Here is a 12975-nt window from a genome sequence, read left to right as displayed (position 1 = left end):
CTGAGCCCGTCCGCTCCTAAAGCGAGTCACAAGACAACTGGATCTCTCATCCCAATTTTTAACCTATACCTCCACACTGCAGCGTCAGCTGGGGCAGGGAAAAGCTTTAGAAATCATCCTGCAAGCCGCTCCCTAGAAACGTCTGGCTTCTGTGAACCATGTCGGCTCTCACAGAGCTCTATTCTCTCCCTTGTGCAGAAGTTTTGCATAAATCAGACTTTCCAGTTTCCCAGCGTGATGGACTCGTGGCTTTGCTGGGTTAATCTTGTCCAGTTCAGTGCTGGAATTGCAGTTGTCCATACCAAAGCAGTAAGTTTTAAAGGCAGAAACCAACACCATATTTTACAGAGACAGTAAAGTTCTCAAAATTAGTTATTTATTCCAACAATATTAAAAGGAGACGCACAACTTTCTCAGTCATTTTTCCATTCGTGTTGTTTTGTCTTGTTCTTTTTTAAGCCCATGAGCCCAATCCTTAATGTCTCTATGGAAAGGATGGAGGAAGAAGAGGGCAGGGATAAGGATCAGCCTCCGGAGCACCCACCACTCCACTCACCCTCTGCAGAGCTTACTGGGTTTGTCGCTGGGGTGCTTTTTTTAAATAGATTCTGGAAGTAAATAAAAATATCTGCAGGAGTCTGCATCGGCTTGTGAAGGAGACCCAGACAATGCACAAAGAGCCATTAAATTCTAAGAGTGTAGAACAGGAGAAGGGATTAAGCCTGGTGATTAAATTAGGTGACGCATGAATACGTTCCAATGCACAACATCACTCAAGCACCGGACAAAACATATGGCAACAATGGAAAGCACTGCCCACGAGGTCACCTTTAATATGATTAGCCATGGACGCCCGGAATGAGCTCTCCGAGTAGCAGCGCGCTAACCCTGAAAGCCTTTGAGGCTCCGAGCCCTGTGCCGACGGCTGCTGTGTGCGAAGCCATGTGCCCAAGGCCATTGAAAGGGGACAAAACCCAGGAGCCCGGCGGGAGGGGAGCGCGCTGAGAGCGGCTTTGTTCCCGCCCCGCATGGCACCAGTGGGAGCCGTCCCCAGGGTGCCCGTGTGACAGCTGGGTCACCTCGTGGGCTCCCCTGTTCCGCTTGGACTTTTCAACTCGGCTGGCCTGCATTCACCGGCACGGCTCGCCTCTTTGAAGAGGGAGAAAGCGCCTCATCCATCACTGACACCAAGGGAGTTAATTCACTTCTTTACAACTGGAAAGGCTTCTGCTGCGAGCAGGAGGGAGCGCAGGAAGAGTAATGAAATCCAAAAGGGAGCCAAATGATGCTTTCCTCTGAGAGAAGCCAGCGTTGGCAGCGAGCGCTGCTGGCACGGCCGGCGGTGGGTGAAAGGAGAGTCTTTTGTGGTATGCCATTAGCTACTTCCAAGGCCTCAGTTCATGTTTACCACAGCCACTGTGTTACTTCACTTGGTATTTTTTTCCAGTCCTGTTGATTGTACTGCAGAATTGACTAAAAGTTCATTTGGAAGCCTTGCTCACAGAAAGCAGAAACAAATTGCTTTTCGAATGGGCTAATTTTTTTCTTCCCTAAACCAAGCCTCACACTTCTTTCCATCAACCCAACCTAGGGTTGAAATCCCTACTTACAGCTGAAGGGCAGAGACCCCTCTCTGGCTGTGACCACAGCAGCTGGGTGAAAAAAACACAGATGCCACCACAACAGGACAAGAGATGATGGTCTTGCTCCAGGGCAGGTTCAGGTTGGATATTAGGAAAAACGTCTTCTCAGAAAGAGGTGGTACACTGGCATAGGCTGCCCGGGGAGTTGGGAGAGTGACCATCCCAATCACCATTCAAGAACCATGGAGATGTGGGCATGGTGGGGATGGGTTGGGGTAGGACTTGGAAAAGACCTCTAAGATTACCAACCTTAATGATTCTGTGATTCTAATTATCTGTGGGGAGCTCAAGGTGACTTGCTTGGCCTGCATATAAGGGCACCTCACACCCCAGTATTCCCTTGCACAGTGCAACACTGCAGCTAGGTGCAGTAACACACTATTACAACAGCCAGCAGGTTGTCTTGTTGACTGCAATGAACATAAATGTTGGATGAGATTCAAGATAACCTCGTGCAAGTCATCCTGCTTGACGAGTGGGATAAAGTCAGGTGAGCCCTGCAGACTGCTGAACTCTTCCCCAGTGGACCTTGGCTCATTAAGTGTCTGCAGGCCTTTGGTGTTTCAGATTCCAGGCAATGACTAATCAGGGACACATGAGGAAAGGGTCCAGGGGCAAATTTCTTCCATGTCTCTTGTAGATGGCTGTGTGGCTGAAAGTCATGGAGACATCTCCTGGAGGAAAGACCTCCCACAGGCCTAGCAGCTACAAAGCAATGACAAACGTGGCTCAGGACTGTTGCCAGCTGAGCTCCTCCTATTGCCAAGGAAAGGAAAGAATCTTCTCCTAAAACTCTTTCCAGATTTACATTTCCAGGATGCCATAGCTGCAGGCATCGGCATCCAGGCATAGCACATTCCAGGCATCGGCACACAGTCACAGCTGACATTCAGCAAGCTGTGAAATGTCTGTCCTCCCATAAGAACCTCTCTAAGAGATCTAACAGAGGAGGATCACATGGGCTTCGACAAGATCTGTCAGCACTGAAGATCAAACCTCCTCCCAAAGGAGGACAAAGTAGACTGGGCACAACACTGTAGGAAACCAGCTTTAGTGGAGGGTTGGACTTGATGATCCCCAGAAGTCCCTTCCAATCCCTACAAATCTATGATTCATATGTTAGTTCTCAAAAACATTTGGGGTAGCACTTCCATGAAGGAGGGCAGGAGTTTTTCTTCTGGGCAAACAAAAAATGCCCTCCTCTAACATAAAGCTACAAGTGAAGTATTAATGATGGTTGGGTGATATACCTGTGGTAGCACCCGTTTCATGTCAGTTTTTATCAAGTCTTCCCCCTTGGAGTTGTATTTTGCACTCATCACTATGTTACCAATATTGCAAATATTACTCTAGAAAACACTGCTCCTCAGTGCTCAGTCCAAAGCAAGCTACAAACAGCAAGAGCAAGGATAAACCAGGCCCAAGAGCATACCAAGCCAAAACTGTGCAAAAAAATCCAAAACCACTAAACCAAATAATTTTGTTGTAAGAGCAACCTTTTCTTCAACAATTTTCCTGAAGGGCTGAAGCCCAAATGGTGTTACTGAGCCCAGATGATATTAGTAGGGGGCTGGGGTAAGTCCCCTCTTTGCTGCAATGCCCAGCTGAGGCTGGGAGCCTTCAGCTCAAGGGAAGGATGGTGATCCAGCAGCTTCCTTGATGGAGCAGCCATTTCTCCCTACAAAACAAGCAGAGCAGGGAAGGTTTAACACAACTCCACCTGCTGAATTTCTTCACCCCATGGTGTACATCATGCGAGTACACCATATGGACATCAACTGTTTTTGTGCTGCATCCAGTCTGGGGAGACTCCATTCAGATACCAGATTTCCACCTGGCCTCTCTCAGTATTCAATGCCTTCGAGATGTTCAAGGCTTCAAGACACTGAAGACTACCATGTTTTCACAAAGCGTGGAAGACGTTATAGTGGCAGAAACCACTCTTCCTTGTGATGGCCCTGTGTCAGTGGGATGTTCATCCCACAGGGTTCTGTGCTGTTTTGCATTCTTTGAACAGAAGACTCATCCGTCTGCTGCCTCAACAAGCTGCAATACCATCATGTTTATGACCCTTAAGCTGATTTCAAGGAACCTGTACAAACGCTTGAGAATTTGAAGAGATGAGCATAATGCACAAAGAATCCAAGGTTGGTCCTCTAAGTAAAGGCAGTTCAACAGCAGAACTATTTGCCACCATGGACTATGGATCCATCATCATGGCTACCTCTTGCTCCCACCATTAACTCTCCATCTCCACCTATCTGTTGCCAATTGACTTACTTTAAAAAAGAAACAAAAAACCAACAACAACAAAAGCCCTAAAGAGCAAGGCAGTGTGAGCACAGTTTAAAGACTATCAACCATCACTTTCAGTAATGTTTGAAAATAATAAAAACCAGAGAGTTGAAGTGAAAATTCAAAACCTCAAAGTAATTTCAACCATACCATACATGAGAAGGGAAAAGTTTATACATGATGCAACAGAAAAAATGACTCACTTTTCTAAATGCCAAAGCCTGCTTTCGTTCATTCTCTCTTCTATACCTGCTAAACACATCACTGAGAGAAACCATTTAATAAATTGCATCTTTTTAAATCCCATTTTAGCCATTTAAGCATTTTATTTCCTAGTATTGTGGGTGAGCTCCTGCCCTAACATGCTAATTAAAAGCCAAGCGCTAGCTGGATCAATGGAGCTCTCTCAGAAAAGAAAGGAGAGTCTTGAGATTAAAACAGAGACCTTGAAATTGAGGTGAAACTGCAGCCGTCAAGCTAATGCAAAACCTCCTGCTGATGCATGGGAGTGAGAATGTCTCTGTCAGAGGGCTGATCCCAGCATTGCCACAGGACACCCAATAAGCTACAGCTCTGCAGTCCCCAAGAAAAGCCAGATCAGAGGGATCAAATCCCATGATGCAAATAGTTTATTTCAATTGTCAAGGAAGGCACAAATCACAATTTGTTTCACTCAGGCTAGGCTGGCTTTTAAAACAAACAAACAAACGTGACTGCTTGGTAAGTTTGTACTTCTGAGACAGGAACAAGTTTTTCAATTCTAGTTAAAGGAGTCACCCACAAAAACCTTTCACGGTGATTTTGCATGGCTGGTTTCTTCCAGATGTCTGAAGTCTCTCAAACCACTCCAGCCTAGCAAACCCCTGAGACTACTTCCTCACCACCACTTGCTTCATTTTCAAGTGACCATCAATTTAACAGAAACCCATCACGAACAGGCAATGGACTGCAACTGACTCTGTTGGTAATAAATTGGCACGAAATTGGCAATAAATCTGCTACCATCCCAGATCCAAGCCAGAAAACGCATTACTTTCAGAGGGCATAGTTTAATACTACCATCAAGTTTTCAGATGTTGACAATGCAACTTATGAATATGTATATCTGGGGAGAAATCAATAGCTATGTCTGGAGATGGGAACAGGCAGCACCAAGGCATCACACTGCCTTTTTTACAACCCAGCAAAGCACCACACAAAGGAGTGCACGCAGGGAAGAGGTCTTTATGAAATATTAAGTATTGATAAATCTCAAAAACAAAGTGCAAAGTGGACGATCAATCTTAACTAGGAAGTTATGTTTCACTGTCCCATTTTACACAATTACGTATTCAGGGGAAAACTACACTCTGAATTACACTCATATGCTAGAAGAACTTCCTTATTACCACGGGAAGATGCAGACAAGTGCAAGATAAATGATCTAGATTACTGAAGACAGATTCTCAGTCACTTGCTTTCAAAACAAAAGCAATGGGTTGCTCAACAAAATGCACTCCCAATGAATCACTGCAAACTTTAGCAGGGCATATCATTCCAGGAGACATGGGCTTGGACTTGGGAAGTTTAAAGACAAACCCAAAAATGGACTTGAGCAGCACTGGCTTCTTCAAATCAGGCAAAATGGGCTCCATTCTCAGCTCAGCTGCTGGGATTTTGCCTAAAACTCTTTTGGTCTCATTTCAGAAGGCCCTGGAAAGCACAGGTGCTCTCTGAGCTTCTTCGTATTTCAGCATTCGTATGTTACATGAGAAAAGATAAAGTGTCCCAGGGCTCAGGAGAAATGATCGTGCCCACAGACACTTGATAAAGTGAGCTGTGGTCATGGAAACAAAGAATTCTTTCCCCCCTCTGCTCTCACTTGGGAACTGAAATGAGGAATCACAGAACTGCAATGTCTGAATCTTTCAACTCCTTCCAAACGTTGTCTTTTGTCATTATACAATTAGCCTTTCTTCCATTTACTGCTAGGTGAAACAGAACTGGCTCTGACAAAGAGCTGCTACATCTTCACCTACGGCAGACTGATCACATTTGAACTTATATCACTCAACACACACTGACTCCATCTAAACAGAATGATGGATTAGCCATGCAGTCAGCAATAATTAATACCTGAAAAAAAACCCTTGTCAAGTCAGGTTCAAATATGTGACAAATGCAATCTGAAGCAACAGAAGACTTTCTGATGACGTCTGTTCATCGCTGGGTCAGAAAAACACCAACAATCAACTGGAAAGCAAGACACACCGAGAGCAAGGATTGTTTCCTCAATAAGAAATGCAAAATCAGAATTTTGTTCTAACACTCAGCCCACATGCAGCACTACACATGTAGAATCAGTTTGTCTGTTTTGAACCTCTTGAAGTACAACCAGCAGAAGCCACTTCTCTTCCCACTAACCTCAAAAATAGCGCTGAGAGCTAGATCAAGCACTGAGTTCTCTGCTCACCCCCTAGCTAACAGCTTCATGTTTGAGACATATTCCTTCACACCAAGGCAGCACCTACAACAGATGCCCTCTCCCTCACGTACAGACATTCAGCGCTGTCTGAAGGCCCCAGGAGCGACTCACCCCAGGCTGCTGACCCAGCGGTGGTGACTGGATACTCCAGGAAACCAAGAGGTGTCTCCATGTGTGAATTTGGAGCACCTGCAAATGCCTTCAGCCTTACCAGCAAGTCAGCACGGGATGGCAGCCTGCTCAGCCCCTTTTACAGTGGCTGATCAGTGGCTGGATCACTTGATGGTATAAAATCAAGTCATTTGGAAAATGTCATGAAGCACTGCCCACTGTAACTCTGCCTTGATCAAGCACAATGTATTTCCATGGGATAGCAGCACTCTGATTGACACACAGAGACACCTGCTCTGATGCTGGCAGATGAATGAAGCTAATGCTGTGACAGCATCTCAAAATCAATGACTTTGTTTGTTTGTTTGTTTCATTATTATTTTTTTTTAATTTGGAGGAGCTTCTGGTACATGGTAGATTCAATACAGCAAAGAGGTCAAGATGTGTTTATTTGATTATTAAAAACCACTTGCATATGACCAGAGAACTTGAATACATCAGTTAATAGCTGGAATACTCCAACAAGAATAGAAAAAGTTGTAACCCACTCTTGCACAGGTGGTAAATCAATGCTGGAGCACCGCTGTGTGGGGAGCTCTTTCCTGCATGTGTTTGCCCAGACATCTGGCTGCAGTGGCTCCCAGCACAACGCTCTACAGCCCAGTCCTACACTCCAGTGTCCCACTCCCTGCTCCTGCTGGAGTCAACTTGGCCACTTCACCACCTGCTCCTGCTGTGACACAGCTGCTCAGCTCCAGAAGAATGATCAGGGAACGGCAGGATGTGTGTGAGGACATCAATCCTGCTCACTCTCCTGGGTGCACTTCATTAAAATCCTGGGGTAAAAGACCCTCCATGATTAGATTCTGAAGGCTTTCTACTCAAAACCCCAACTTCATCAAAATATTGTAATGCCTACTGGCAATGCAAACTTCTCCACGCACACAGAAAGCTGCTCAGCCCACACAGACCCAGCTCCATAACATGACCTCACACTGCCTCCTCAGTGTGTGTGCAAACTGCCTGACCTGAGCTGCTGGCTGCTCCTGACAGCGATGACATTTCCTACTGGCCTGCAAAGGACCACTTTCCCTGTGGTTTCATAGGAAAGGCATTTTGAAAATCCTTCCTACTTCACTAACTCACCTTTGCAAATGCATTTTGATTACTCCTGCAGGGAAGAGCAGCAGCTCTCAGAAGACAGCTATGGCCTTCGATGCTCATTTTGATGTATTAACTGGGGCTATGCAAAAGACTATTAAAATCCCCAAAGGAAATTAATCTCCAAATACATCCAACTTCCCCCCAGCTGCCTAATGTATCATGCAGTATAAGCAACTGTCCATAATGATCGCACAGCACCTGCTGTCCCCATTCTGGGTATCAGCAACGTCTCTTTAACCAGACATCAAAGAAAAGCACTAGACAATGGCAGAATTGTGATAGGAAGTGAATAGTGAAAGCCCCTTGTCAGTCTGCATTTCCATTTATCTCACAGCACTGAACGTACAGCCCATCCTGCCTCACACGCCATTGCTGCTGCAGCATCTTTAGGAGGTATCATGGCAATTCCTGAGATTTTATAAATCAGCCTTTTGGTTTTTCTCCCAAGCCAAACCATGTGGCTGCCTATCCCAAGGAAACTGAACATGAGAGGAATTTGGTACCCACTGTCCAGTGTTCCCATCAGAACCAAGCAGAGTTTCAAGCCAAAGCACCTCCTGTTCATATACAGGTATTCTGCATTCAGTGCACAATGGCTGCTTAACTGGCTGTGCTGGTAGAAACATTTACTACCTCCACACAGCAAAAAGACTACATGATCTGAATGCTTACCTTAGAAACACAAAGCAGAAAGTATGACAAAATGTCTCATCATTATTTCTACTCATATTGGAATATTTCAGTGGTGATGGTAATTAATCTCTGACTTTTGAGACTTCCAAGCAAACAGCATTTAGCAGGAGTTAACTCTAAAAATGTATTTCTGTCCTGTCCCAGCAGCCACAACGAAATCCCAAATTTCCCAACATACAAAGTCACATCCTGCACATACAATGTACCTCCTTCTCCTCACCTTTTATGTGTGGTTGGCTTCTCAGAACTGTTTGAATCAAGCAGAATCTGTTCTGAGAGGTCTGAAAACTATACAGATCCAGTGAGTTGATGCAGTACAGCATCTAACTGGGAGCTTTGGAGCTGGCATGCTGCTAGCACACAGTGTGTGACTGGGGGTCACACATTTCCTGCAGCAGCAACACTTTTACTCTGGGAGTCACACCAATTTTAATTAAACACGGCTATTCTTCAAGATCACTTATTTCCTTATCCCCAGCAGCCACTGGATAGAACACTAGCAAGGTCTCCAGCATGGTGCAGAGGTACACCACCACAATTTTTACTGTCTTTATGTTACTCAAAACAATAAGAAACCCATAGGGAAAAGCAATGCTTGCTCAGATGAGGTGACACTGACCCAGCACACAGCCTGAGAACAGGCAGAAGTGAGACCACTTTGCTACCAATTCAGTCCTTGCATTTGCATAACAGTCTCATCTTTGCCATCTTTATCCTTCTTTCTTTCTTTTTTCATATTCACTTGCAAAGCTGAACACCTGTTGTGCAGAATACAAGGAGAAAAGCTATTCAATCAAACAATTGAAAGCCACCCAACAAGTGAAAATGTGCTTTGGGTTCTCCACACAATGAACTTTGGTCAAAGCCAACATTTTGAGCACACAGGTCTAAGTGCATTGGCAAAGGCAGAATCACCGGCACAACCACCTCTCACAGCTCACACAGTTGTCATAGAGACAGATCAGCATCTCGGGGCATTCTCATTTTAAATACGCACTGAAATCCCTTTGAACCTGTCTCTTTGTAGGCATCTGTCCTTGTGATTCATTTATAAACTGCTGAAGCCAAAAAAGACAACCATTTATCAGCAGGTCTCCTCTAGGCAGGCTTGAGCTAAGGAGCTTTTCTGTAAACTTGATGGTTCTTTTTTAACAGCAAGTTTCTATCTGATTCTCTGGCTAGTGTTTCTAAAAGCTGTGGTTTGGGGAAGTGATCCAGCTTGAAAGTAACACGGCCAGGAAAAAAAGAAAAGTTGTGAGGAGTGCTCACTTTGGTTTCTAAACCAGGTCAAATCCCTGCTCCACTTTATAGCACGAGTGCACAGAGAGCTGCGAGAGGACAGCAGAGGGGTGGCACTTTGTGGTTTGGGGCAGAAGGGAGGCAAGGAGCAAACGATGCCATAAATACCTGAACACTGTGGCTCAAAGCCACAGCATAAAGCAACTCCTGCCTTTACATCTCAAAGCTGCAGCTCCAAAGGAGAAAGAAAAGAAATACCTTCATCTCTGTTTGTGTGGACAAAGTTTTGTAAGCTCCTTAGCTGCTGAAGATGCAAAGACTTTAAACCTTTAAAAATCAGTGCTCAGTTGCCTTCTGGAGCTAGCAAGCCAACATATATGCTATACAACTATATGCTAGGGAAAAAGCCCCAGAAGAGGACTATGGGAACAACACGATCCCACAGAGCATCAGATATGTGGCTCAGGTTGCACAGAAGGTCCTCAGACTCAAGGTCTAATGGAGGTGGATTCCCCTCTTAAAGACTATTGAAAGGAAATTAGGAAAAAAAAAGACTGGCAGGTCTGCAGGTTGCCATGACCAGGATCAAACTGGAGCAGGAATTAAAAATTTCACAACCCTGTAGTGATACTGCATTGACAAATCCTTAGCTTTCAAGACTACATCTGTAATTTTTCCTCAAGATTTGCTGAGTGATTCAGATATGCTATTCCCACATTATCCAAAAAATATTCTTCAATTGTTGAGCTACAGAGATTCCTGCTTCTAAAATTACTGCTGAAGGAGAGCTATGGGCAAGCAAATGCTGCTCTCACATTAGGTCACAAAAATGCAGCAGCAATGTTCAGACAGGAAACCTTCCCCTCCTCACAACATACAATCATTAAGGTTGGAAAAGACCACAAAGATCACTAAGTCCAAATGTCAACCCATCCCCATTGTGCCCAGTGACCACGTGCCTGAGTGCCACAACTCCTCAGTCCTTGAACACCTCTAGGGATGGTGACACCCCCACCTCCCTGGGCAGCCTGTGCCAGTGCACCACCACTATTTCTGGGATGAAACTTTTCCTAATACCCAATGTGAATTGCTTCAAAAGAGAGATGTTCTTAGTTTTGGGGAATTGATCCTAAATTATATGGATGCTACAGGGGAAATAAATAACATGGCTAAGGGGAAACTGAGGCAGGCAGGGAAAGCACCAGCCCGAGGTACTCGAGGCCACCATGGCCAATGGCAAAGCAGGAAGGGAGACTCTTCTCATAATGATTTTCTTCATACTAACAGGAAGCACAAGAGCATGTCATGCTGAAAAACGGCAGGGTGGGAGTTAGGAAAAAAGGTCATCACTGTTCAGTAGGGAGTGACCTCAAGGCAGAACTCAAACATAACGCAATGTATAGGAAAAGGGCTCACATCCCTTGGAAAGAAAAAAAGCACAGGAGTCACCCATGCCCAGCCACCCCCTCCCTTAATACTATGGGACGATCATTTCCTTTCCTCACATATTTATTTGGAATCAGATAATTCATTGCCCCCAGTTTCCTGCTGGAGTTTGTCTTCCATTGTTCAGGATTTACATTACTCAACAGGAAAGCAGTGAGAGGTCCAGAGATTAGAAAGGTGCGTTTCCCATTCAGGCCCAACCCTGAGCCTGGAAGTCAGACCCAGATCAGAGCTGCATCCATGGGAACTCAAAGTGGGGGAACAAAGGCAGATGGACTAACCTCATTCTACTCCTAGTTACATACTGCTTTGTCCCACCAGATACACTGGACATGTCCACATACACACCCCTCAAATACTGCTTTTATTCAGGCCTTACGTTAACAGCTTTTCCCATGTGTTGAGGAGGACGTAGTTTATCAACCATGGCAGCACTTGAAAAGAGTAAGTACAGTGAGAGTATTCCTTGAACTAAAATACACTCCTTCTCAATGACCATTACTTTCACCCTGACATTCTTGCCAGGGGAGACAGATTCCGTACAGTGTAAAATGCCTCTTGTGAAGTATAACCCAGTTCATCACACCACCTAGGAAGCAGGCTGACTGGGAATCAGCCCCTTTAGAAGTAGAAGCAGAAGTGGCTTTTAACCCAAATCTCACAAGTGATGCTTCAATACCTCCTCTTTCATGGCTCCTCCACAACAGCACAGAGCAAAACAAAACACCGCTAATCTGTTATGGGGTATCACTGGAACAGGATGCTTTCCTGGCCAAATCCTCCCATTTAAAATGTCACAAGTGTTTTAAAACGTATCCTGAGGTTAGTTTGATAACAGGTACTAAAGTCAAGCACATAGGGTGTCTGTTAGCACAACACTAAGCTTGTGTAATGACTTGTGTAATGCAAACTGCATTTCTCTAGCACTCGGCGTGCTTGGAAACAAAAGCCCAGCTTATTAGCCACTGCATGATAAATATCAATGAGGTGAACTTCTGTTCCTAAAAAGTTTTAAACAAACTCTGCACGATTTCAAAATGAGAGTCTGATTTCCAAAAATAGTTTATGAACAGATTGCTTCTTTCAAGCAAGGAAGGACCCTGACCAAAAGCTCTTGGCTCCAGGCTTACTTGCATGTTCCTAACCAGTCCTTAAGGACCTTCAATGCATGCAGGCAAAACAGCCTTGGCCACCACAACTCTTACACCAGAACATTCATCTTAAAGTATAACCCCCATCTCTGAAATTCAAGACACTGATGTCTCATCCTGCCTGTCCTGGAATGGTGACACTACATTGCCTCCTCCTCACAGCAGCTCCACCAGATTAAGCTACATGCTCTCTCAAGGAAGTTCACTGATTACAGATACTGGTTGCTCTCCCTCTCTACAATCAGACCATGCTTTCCCGCAACTGGAGACAATACTACAGCCCTGAATAAAATGGAAGAATTACAACATACCTCTTACATACAATAGTCCTGTTTATACATCTCAGTACACTAGCTTCTTTCTCAGCAATATGATTATGTTGACTCATGCTCCTTTTGCAATATGAAACAATAGAGTTTCCTTATATTAAGAGATGACTTTGTCTCCTGGTCGGGAAGGCCATTGGGTTCTACAAATTACAGGAATCTCCTATCCACAAAACCTGTCCACAGCCACCTCAGAGCAGCAGGACCTCAAATGCAGAGTATTTTTGCTGTAGTAATCTAAAATATCTGGATCTACTTGTTGTGTGTGTCATTTCTACTTTACAGCCAATACAAGATTACTTAAATTGTCCCAGACACAAAACAGCCTCACTGACATTTCTTCCCTCTGAACCACACTCACTTATAAACATTAGCCTAAATAACATTTTAGTCATTTTCCCTGTCAGAGAACTGCTATGAAAGTGGTGGAAAACATGAGTACT

At 44.6% G+C, this 12975-nt stretch overlaps 1 protein-coding gene across 3 annotated transcripts in view; it reads right to left on the bottom strand.

Moving 5' to 3' along the window:
- Positions 1 to 12975, bottom strand: part of DIS3L2 (DIS3 like 3'-5' exoribonuclease 2) — a 164547-nt gene that overhangs the window by 38234 nt on the left and 113338 nt on the right. The gene's annotated exons all lie outside the window — the stretch shown is intronic.

This window comes from Phasianus colchicus, chromosome 10 (genome assembly GCF_987193195.1).
Source record: "Phasianus colchicus chromosome 10, bPhaCol1.hap1.1, whole genome shotgun sequence".
NCBI classification, from domain to species: Eukaryota; Metazoa; Chordata; class Aves; order Galliformes; family Phasianidae; genus Phasianus; species Phasianus colchicus.
The sequence above is the reverse complement of the archived record's forward strand: the minus strand, read 5'-3'. Positions and strand labels throughout refer to the sequence as shown.